We start from the raw sequence: 7,185 nt of genomic DNA on the forward strand, positions 1-7,185 counted from the left end.
CGGTAAACGAATCTGACTTCCCCCTTTCAGATTGATTAGGTGTGTGAATACACCCCTCTCTCTGTGGCCGTTCATGGACCGTATAGCCCCCCCATCATGTTGGGCCATTCTTCTCGTCAGGAGACCCCTTTTTAACACTCAGGGGCATGGCCTTCCTAAACCGCCCAAACCGCATTGGAGTTTTAATAGATACCAAACCACGACAAAAGAGGGGTGCTTGGGTGCAAAGAAAAGGGTGAGACAACCCATTGGAGGAACCCTCGGCTCACTGGCGCCGGATCCTTAAATGCATTTACCACCGTCTTTTCAGTTTGTTTTTTATCGCATTCTCGTGTCCTTAGTTGTGTGGGTTTTTTTTCTTCCTCTCTCTTCTTCCCCATGCCCGAACGGAACATTAAGTCTGCATTGTTTTCGTGGCTGGTGGGGTAAAGAGCTAAAACACATTATTATGAAAGCTCGAGCAATAGAGAGAGACTTGTTATTTTTCTTTCGGTCTCCTCTACCTGTTGGTGATTCCAAAACATCCACGGTGGTCATCTGTGGTGACAACCTGGGCCGTCATTTTGACATTAGGATCAGCTGATGAGTTTAATTAGGTGTATAGCTAGAGTGAGCCCGTTGGCGACCGGGTCTTTGAGATGGAGTGACGTAATGAGTCACTCAGATCTTGATCTGATGGGTTACTTGATCAACACTGAATACTCAGTGCATGGTGACACCGTAGAGCAAGTTGCTCTAAGGCCCTTTTCGAAACAACGGCTTCGGCTTTAGATTCGGCTTCATGCTCCGTCCTCTCGTCTGAAGCCATGAGTGTGTATACGCACAGCACGCACAACTGTCAAACCAACCGATGGGCCAAGCCAGCCTGAAGCCGAATCCAAAGCCGAAGTCGTCGTTTCGTAAAGGGGCATATGATGTCACCATCCATATTCATTCACTGTACACCAACACAGGAACCTTTTTATAGCTCCATGTAGAAACCAACCAATAGCAGAACTCAAACGTTGGTTACCACATTAATTTCTTCTTTTTTAAAGCCATTGGACACTTTCGGAACAGAAACAAAAAGTTCACAGATTTACAAATGACTTACAGGGCTTACAGAAGGTAATGGTGTAAGAGGAGTTCTCTTGAAATATTATTCCATGAAATGCTTTACTTTTTGAGAAAACATTAAAACATTTATCAATTCTCGATAACGAGAATTACGGATTTATTTTAAGCACATGTCATGACACGGCGAAACGTGCGGAAACAAGGTTGGGTTTTCCCGTTATTTTCTCCCGACTCCGATGACCGATTGAGCCTAAATTTTCACAGGTTTGTTATTTTATACAAAATGTGTGATGCACGAAGTGTGGGCCTTTAGACAATACTGTTTACCGAAAGTGTCCAATGGCTTTAATGAACAGAGCAGCGTAAGGCCGTTTTCGAAACCAAATGAAAACCCACAAGGAAAGCACACGCTTCCTAATGTCGAGGAACCTCATATTATAAGCCCAAACCCAAACCGTAGTTTCGACAATGGTCGCACCTTATGGTACGATCTTCGAACTACCTGTTATACAAGGGCAGTGGGTTCAGGTGGTGTTATCATATGGACATTCGTATGGTGGCCCTGAAGGGACATCGCATATCGCAAACGTGTGCGCATACGTATGCAATGTCGTGAAACAATTCGCAAATATGTGCGCACACGAATGCAATGTCGTGAAACAATTCGCGAATATGTGCGCACACGTATGCAATGTCGTGAAACAATTCGCAAATATGTGCGCACACGTATGCAATGTCGTGAAACAATTCGCCAATATGTGCGCACACGTATGCAATGTCGCGAAACAATTCGCGAATATGTGCGCACACGTCTGCGAATATTATTTGCGATGTCGTGAATTTTATTGCATACCATGTTGCATACCTTTGAATAAAATGCCTAATGATCTGGGGGTTTCTTTCCAACAGTGAGATAAGCGGTAGTCATTGCAGCAGTAGTCTTTGTTGTGAGGCAAGCGAGGCGTGTGGTCGTCCTTGGCCTGGTGCCAAGTTCCTGGGTATACACATGCTTTACAGAGGGAGCCTGCTGTAGCGCCACAGTACTCCCTGGATCGGTAACAAATTATCCACAACTATGACATCATCCTAATGGTATGCAACATGGTATGCAATAAAATTCACGACATTGCAAAACAAATCGCACTCGTGTGCGCACATATTCACGATTTGGTTCACGAAATTGCATACGTGTGCGCACATATTCACGATTTGGTTCACGAGATTGCATACGTGTGCGCACATATTCGCGATTTGTTTCACGACATTGCATACGTGTGCGCACATATTCGCGAATTGTTTCACGATATTGTATACGTGTGCGCATATATTCGCGATTTGTTTCACGACATTGCATACGTGTGCGCACATATTCGCGAATTGTTTCACGATATTGCATACGTGTGCGCATATATTCGCGATTTGTTTCACGACATTGCATACGTGTGCGCACACGTTTGCGTTATGCGATGTCCCTTTGGGGCCACCATACATTCGCATGGAATGTAGGGGTCTTTAGCTCTTTAATTGGTCAAGTAAAGTGGCGTGAATACTTGTTGAAAAGCGCGGAGTGGTTTAAAAAAAAACCTGTTAAATTACCAATTATTTATGTACGTAACTACCCCAGCATTTCATTACACTACAAAGACACAAACTGCGCAAAGTGACAAGGATATCACCTCGTTCTCATTTTATGAAGAAGTGGCGAATGATGAATATCGCCGGGGTTTGTGCTCGTGAGGAGTCAGGAGTGTAATGTTAAAAATGGTCAGAAATTGTTATTTCGTTGCTGAAATTCATTTTAAAAAGACACTGGGCACTATTTGTAACTGCCAAAGACCAGTCTTCTCACTTCTGTATCTCAACATGCAAAAATAAACAAACCTGTGAAAATTTAAGCTCAATTGGTCGTCGAAGTTGCGAGTTAATACAAGCTGTGTGCTTTCAGATGCTTGATTTTGAGATCTCAAAATCTAATTCTGAGGTCACGAAATCAAACTCAAGTATTTTAGTGAGAAATAACTTTTTCCTCAAAACTACATTACTTCAGAGGAAGCCGTTTCTCACAATGTTTTATACTATCATTAGCTCTCCATTGATCGTTAACAAGTAACTTTTTATGCTAACAATTATCTTGAGTGTCCAGTGCTTTTTTGAGTTCAAATGAGATTAAACAGATTTTAAATGTGTACAAACCACCAATTCGTAATATCCTCTTTGAGTGGTTTTCATAAAGATTCGCGAAATACCATGCAACGTCATCACTCAGTTACGTCATGTGGGAGCTTCGTTTTGTAGAGCCGCTGTGTTCCAACATGGAGATACAACAAAGCAATAACCCACAGATTGCGTCAAAAGATTTCCACTTTCAGAGTGACGCACGTCGTCGGCGGCAGAGGTCACTGTAGCTATTTTTTTCTCAAAATCGTCAGATTAAATACTCTGTACTCTATTGGTACTTGTCAATATATATAGTTGCGAGATAATAATGGAAGAAAACACACCCTTGTTACACGTAGTTGTGTGCTTTCAGATGGTTGATTTCGGGACCTCAAAATCTAATTCTGAGGTCTCGAAATCAAATTCAAATATTTAAGTGGAAAACTACTCCTTTCTCGAAAACTACGTTACTTCAGAGGGAGCCGTTTCTCACAATGTTTTTTACTATCAACAGCTCTCCATTGCTTGTTACCAAGTAAGTTTTTATGCTAGGATTATTTTGAGTAATGATGTTCAAACATTATGTATACACTGCATGCATACGACCGAAAGTGCAAGCTGATTAGCTACATCACCTCGGACCAATCGAAACACTGATATGGAAAGCTTGCGTCACACACGTTCATCCAATGAAATCATTGGGTCCAATGAAACCATTGACAGGGGACACGTCTACAAGGGTTTGTTTAACATCTTCCTTGAAAGCCAATCAACGGACAGCAATATTGTTTTTGAATTCTTAATTCATTATTGGTGTAGATTGCAAACCGTCATGGCTTACTCCTTGATTTGATAGATATTGACCGTGTGTGTGTGTGGGGGGGGGGGGGGGGGGGGGTTGAAATGTTTGTTTTACTTGAGAACTTTTTCAAAACACTTAATACAAACTATTAAGAAACTTTCCTTCTGAATAACTGCCCTATGTGTCAAGTCTCCCGCGATACAGATTACAGGTGAGCTTTTTTTTAATTAGCAACTGAAATAATAATTGCCTTTAGTTTATCTAATGAGCCAGTGGAAACAAACTAATGTACGGGGTACACCACCAAAACTTGTCATTTTCGTAATGTCTATTTATTGCGTGAAAATGGAACTAATTAAAAAACATTTTTTTAACACGATTTCATCATACTTGTGAACATCAAAATACAAATTACTATGTACAAAAACATTAACATCTAATAACATGGTGATGTATGATACATATGATGGGCATTTATAAAAACAGCAATTACTTGTAAGGCACTTGATTATTATGATGTTTTACTACCACCCGCCCCCCCCCCCTGTCCCATAAATTTTTTTTAGAGTAATCATGTGTAAATCAACAGTCCGAATACTGTGTAGAAACCAGACAAAGATAATTGTTCAAGTAGCTGTGAATAAGTACACCCAGTGCATCTGTTGAAAAACAACTTCAGCTGAAGTCAAATATTGAAAAATTAATGGTGGATGTCATGTGATGTGTAAATGGGATATGAATTGATAAAATACTCATTTAGACCATTCCCTTGTTTACAAAAATTGTGACCCTGTACATGTACATACAAAGACTTTTCCTGAATTGTTTTCAAGCTTGAGTTTTTGTCAAAATTCAATTTCAAGAAAACTAAAACAAAGATGGTTAAAGAAAATGTGGAGTTTTTAAACAAGTACATGTAGATGATGTCAACTTATACAACTTGTAGATGATATTTACTTACAATACTTGCAGTTCATGTCACCATAAAAATACAGGCAGATCATGTCACTTGAAAGTGACCTTGTGCATTCTGGGAAAAGCCTGAAAACTAAATCTTTTCTCTGACTGGTCATGCAACAAAAATCCATCTTCTGTCATAACTACCATAACAAATTAATATTCATATTCATTAATATTCAAATGCAATTTATCAAAGAACTTTCATCTCAAGAATCTTCACTCCTTACAGTCCAAGCTTCTCAGACCAATCCCATCCTCAATGTGTAGGAGATCTGGGATCCACACCAAAAGGAGACGGCATCTGGCGTAACCATGGAGAGTTCCGTCGGTAGCCGAATTCTCCGTTGTATCCGAAGTTTGGCTTTGCATCTGACAGGAACTGACCATGTCCGCTGATTTGATCCACAGAGTGTCCGGCTAGAAAGAAGTCAGAGTTGGAAATAAATGATTAGATGAATACAAAATGGGACAAGGGTAAGCACACATCCATAAACATATTTTTTCACAGGACTCAGAAAAGTACTGAGTATACCGTGCTAACACACATCGGTGTATGGGTAAAAACCAAAATTAATATTCTTTATCCCCGATATCTATTATATCGTTGCGGTACCCGCTGCCAAAAACATAGGATTCGAACTGCCTCTAGCTGCCGGGCAACCTCGGTAGTCTAGTTGGTAAGACACTGCTCTGGAATTTCAAGGGTCGTGGGTTCGAATCCACACGAGTAACATGCCTGTGATATTTTTCCACAGGACTCGAGATAGTACTGAGTATACAGTGCTAACACACATCGGTGTATGGGTAAAAACCAAAATTAATACACATAAACAGATCACATCATTGTTTAAATTGCAATGGGAGACATTTGGGACGCTTGATGGCAGCAGACTTACCAGGTAAATACTATTGTTCTTGGTAATAATGATGAGCATGCTCATTAAATAGTAGGTCTTCATAGGGTCGAGATTTCCCTGAACTTTTGGTTTTGTTTCCACGCTTCAGTCAGGGCTGCCCTCTCTAGGCTGTGCCCCGATGTTGTCTTATTAAAATATGAGTTACACCAACTTCACAATACATCTTGAGCCACAGTCACACCTGTGTCCAAGAATAATATCCATAGAATTGTCTGGTCCCCTCACCTGTCCCTTCCTGTTGCTATACAGTTCAGTTTTTAGCTGAAGACTTTAGTTAAAAGCTGAACAGGTTTATAATGTAGTTCTTAGCTGGATAGCTTAGTTCAAAGCTGAACAAGTTTAGTACTAAGCTGAACAATTTAGTGCTTAGCTAAACAGGTCAGTGCTAAACTGAACAGCATAGATCTAAGCCAAACGGTTGCGTCCAAGTTGAATAGTTTAGTGCTAAATTACGCAAATATTTGTAAGATTGGGTCTATAGTTTGCCATTGTATAGTTGAGAGGTCAGGGGAGGGCGGGGCTGGTGTGGGGAGGGGTTAGAGGGCTGGGATGTCTGGTTGGGGAGGGGGGTCATTCAATACCTCTTGCTGATCCTGGAGCAGCATTTCTTGCATGTAGATACCGGTATCCAGCCCCAGATTCAATAAATCTGTCAATCACTGGCCCATCAATCGAACATCCACCTTTGTCCTGAAATAGTAAAGAGTAAAGATCAAAATTGTTATCGTGATATCGCATGTATGCCGGGACACTTCAGTTCTCAAGAGGGTTTTGTGTATTATTCAAGCCACTATCTGGGACTGTACATTTCCAATGGAATGTAGCATAGAGGTTGATTTCAAACTGTCAATGACGTGTGTTTAAAGCAAACTTTCTACAGGGAGATATAATGTGAAATTTGTTTTAAACTTTTTTATCAATCACCTTGTTTTAAATACAGTAACTTATGCCTTTGATTGAACTTGTGTTGCTTAAAGGATGGGTCTGTGTGCGCATATACATCCAAATGACGCCCAACCACGTCACGTAGAGCACATCCCTCGAGTACAATCCCTCGAGTACAATCCAAGTATGGCAACCTCCTCTTAGTCATCCTTCTCGTTTTAAGTACGTTGCAAGGATCATAAGGTCCGTGGTCAGAGGCCAGAAGGTTATGAACATTGCACAATAGTCTTGGATTTATATGGGGCTGTTTGATCCGCTATTGTCTACACAAAGAATAGTGTACTGAACCTTAAAAAAACACGTTGCCTTGGATCGGTCGAGTTGGTCTTCGAAAAGTGTTCTTTTATA

The sequence above is a fragment of the Asterias amurensis genome, chromosome 5 (assembly GCF_032118995.1).
Source record: "Asterias amurensis chromosome 5, ASM3211899v1".
Taxonomy (NCBI): domain Eukaryota; kingdom Metazoa; phylum Echinodermata; class Asteroidea; order Forcipulatida; family Asteriidae; genus Asterias; species Asterias amurensis.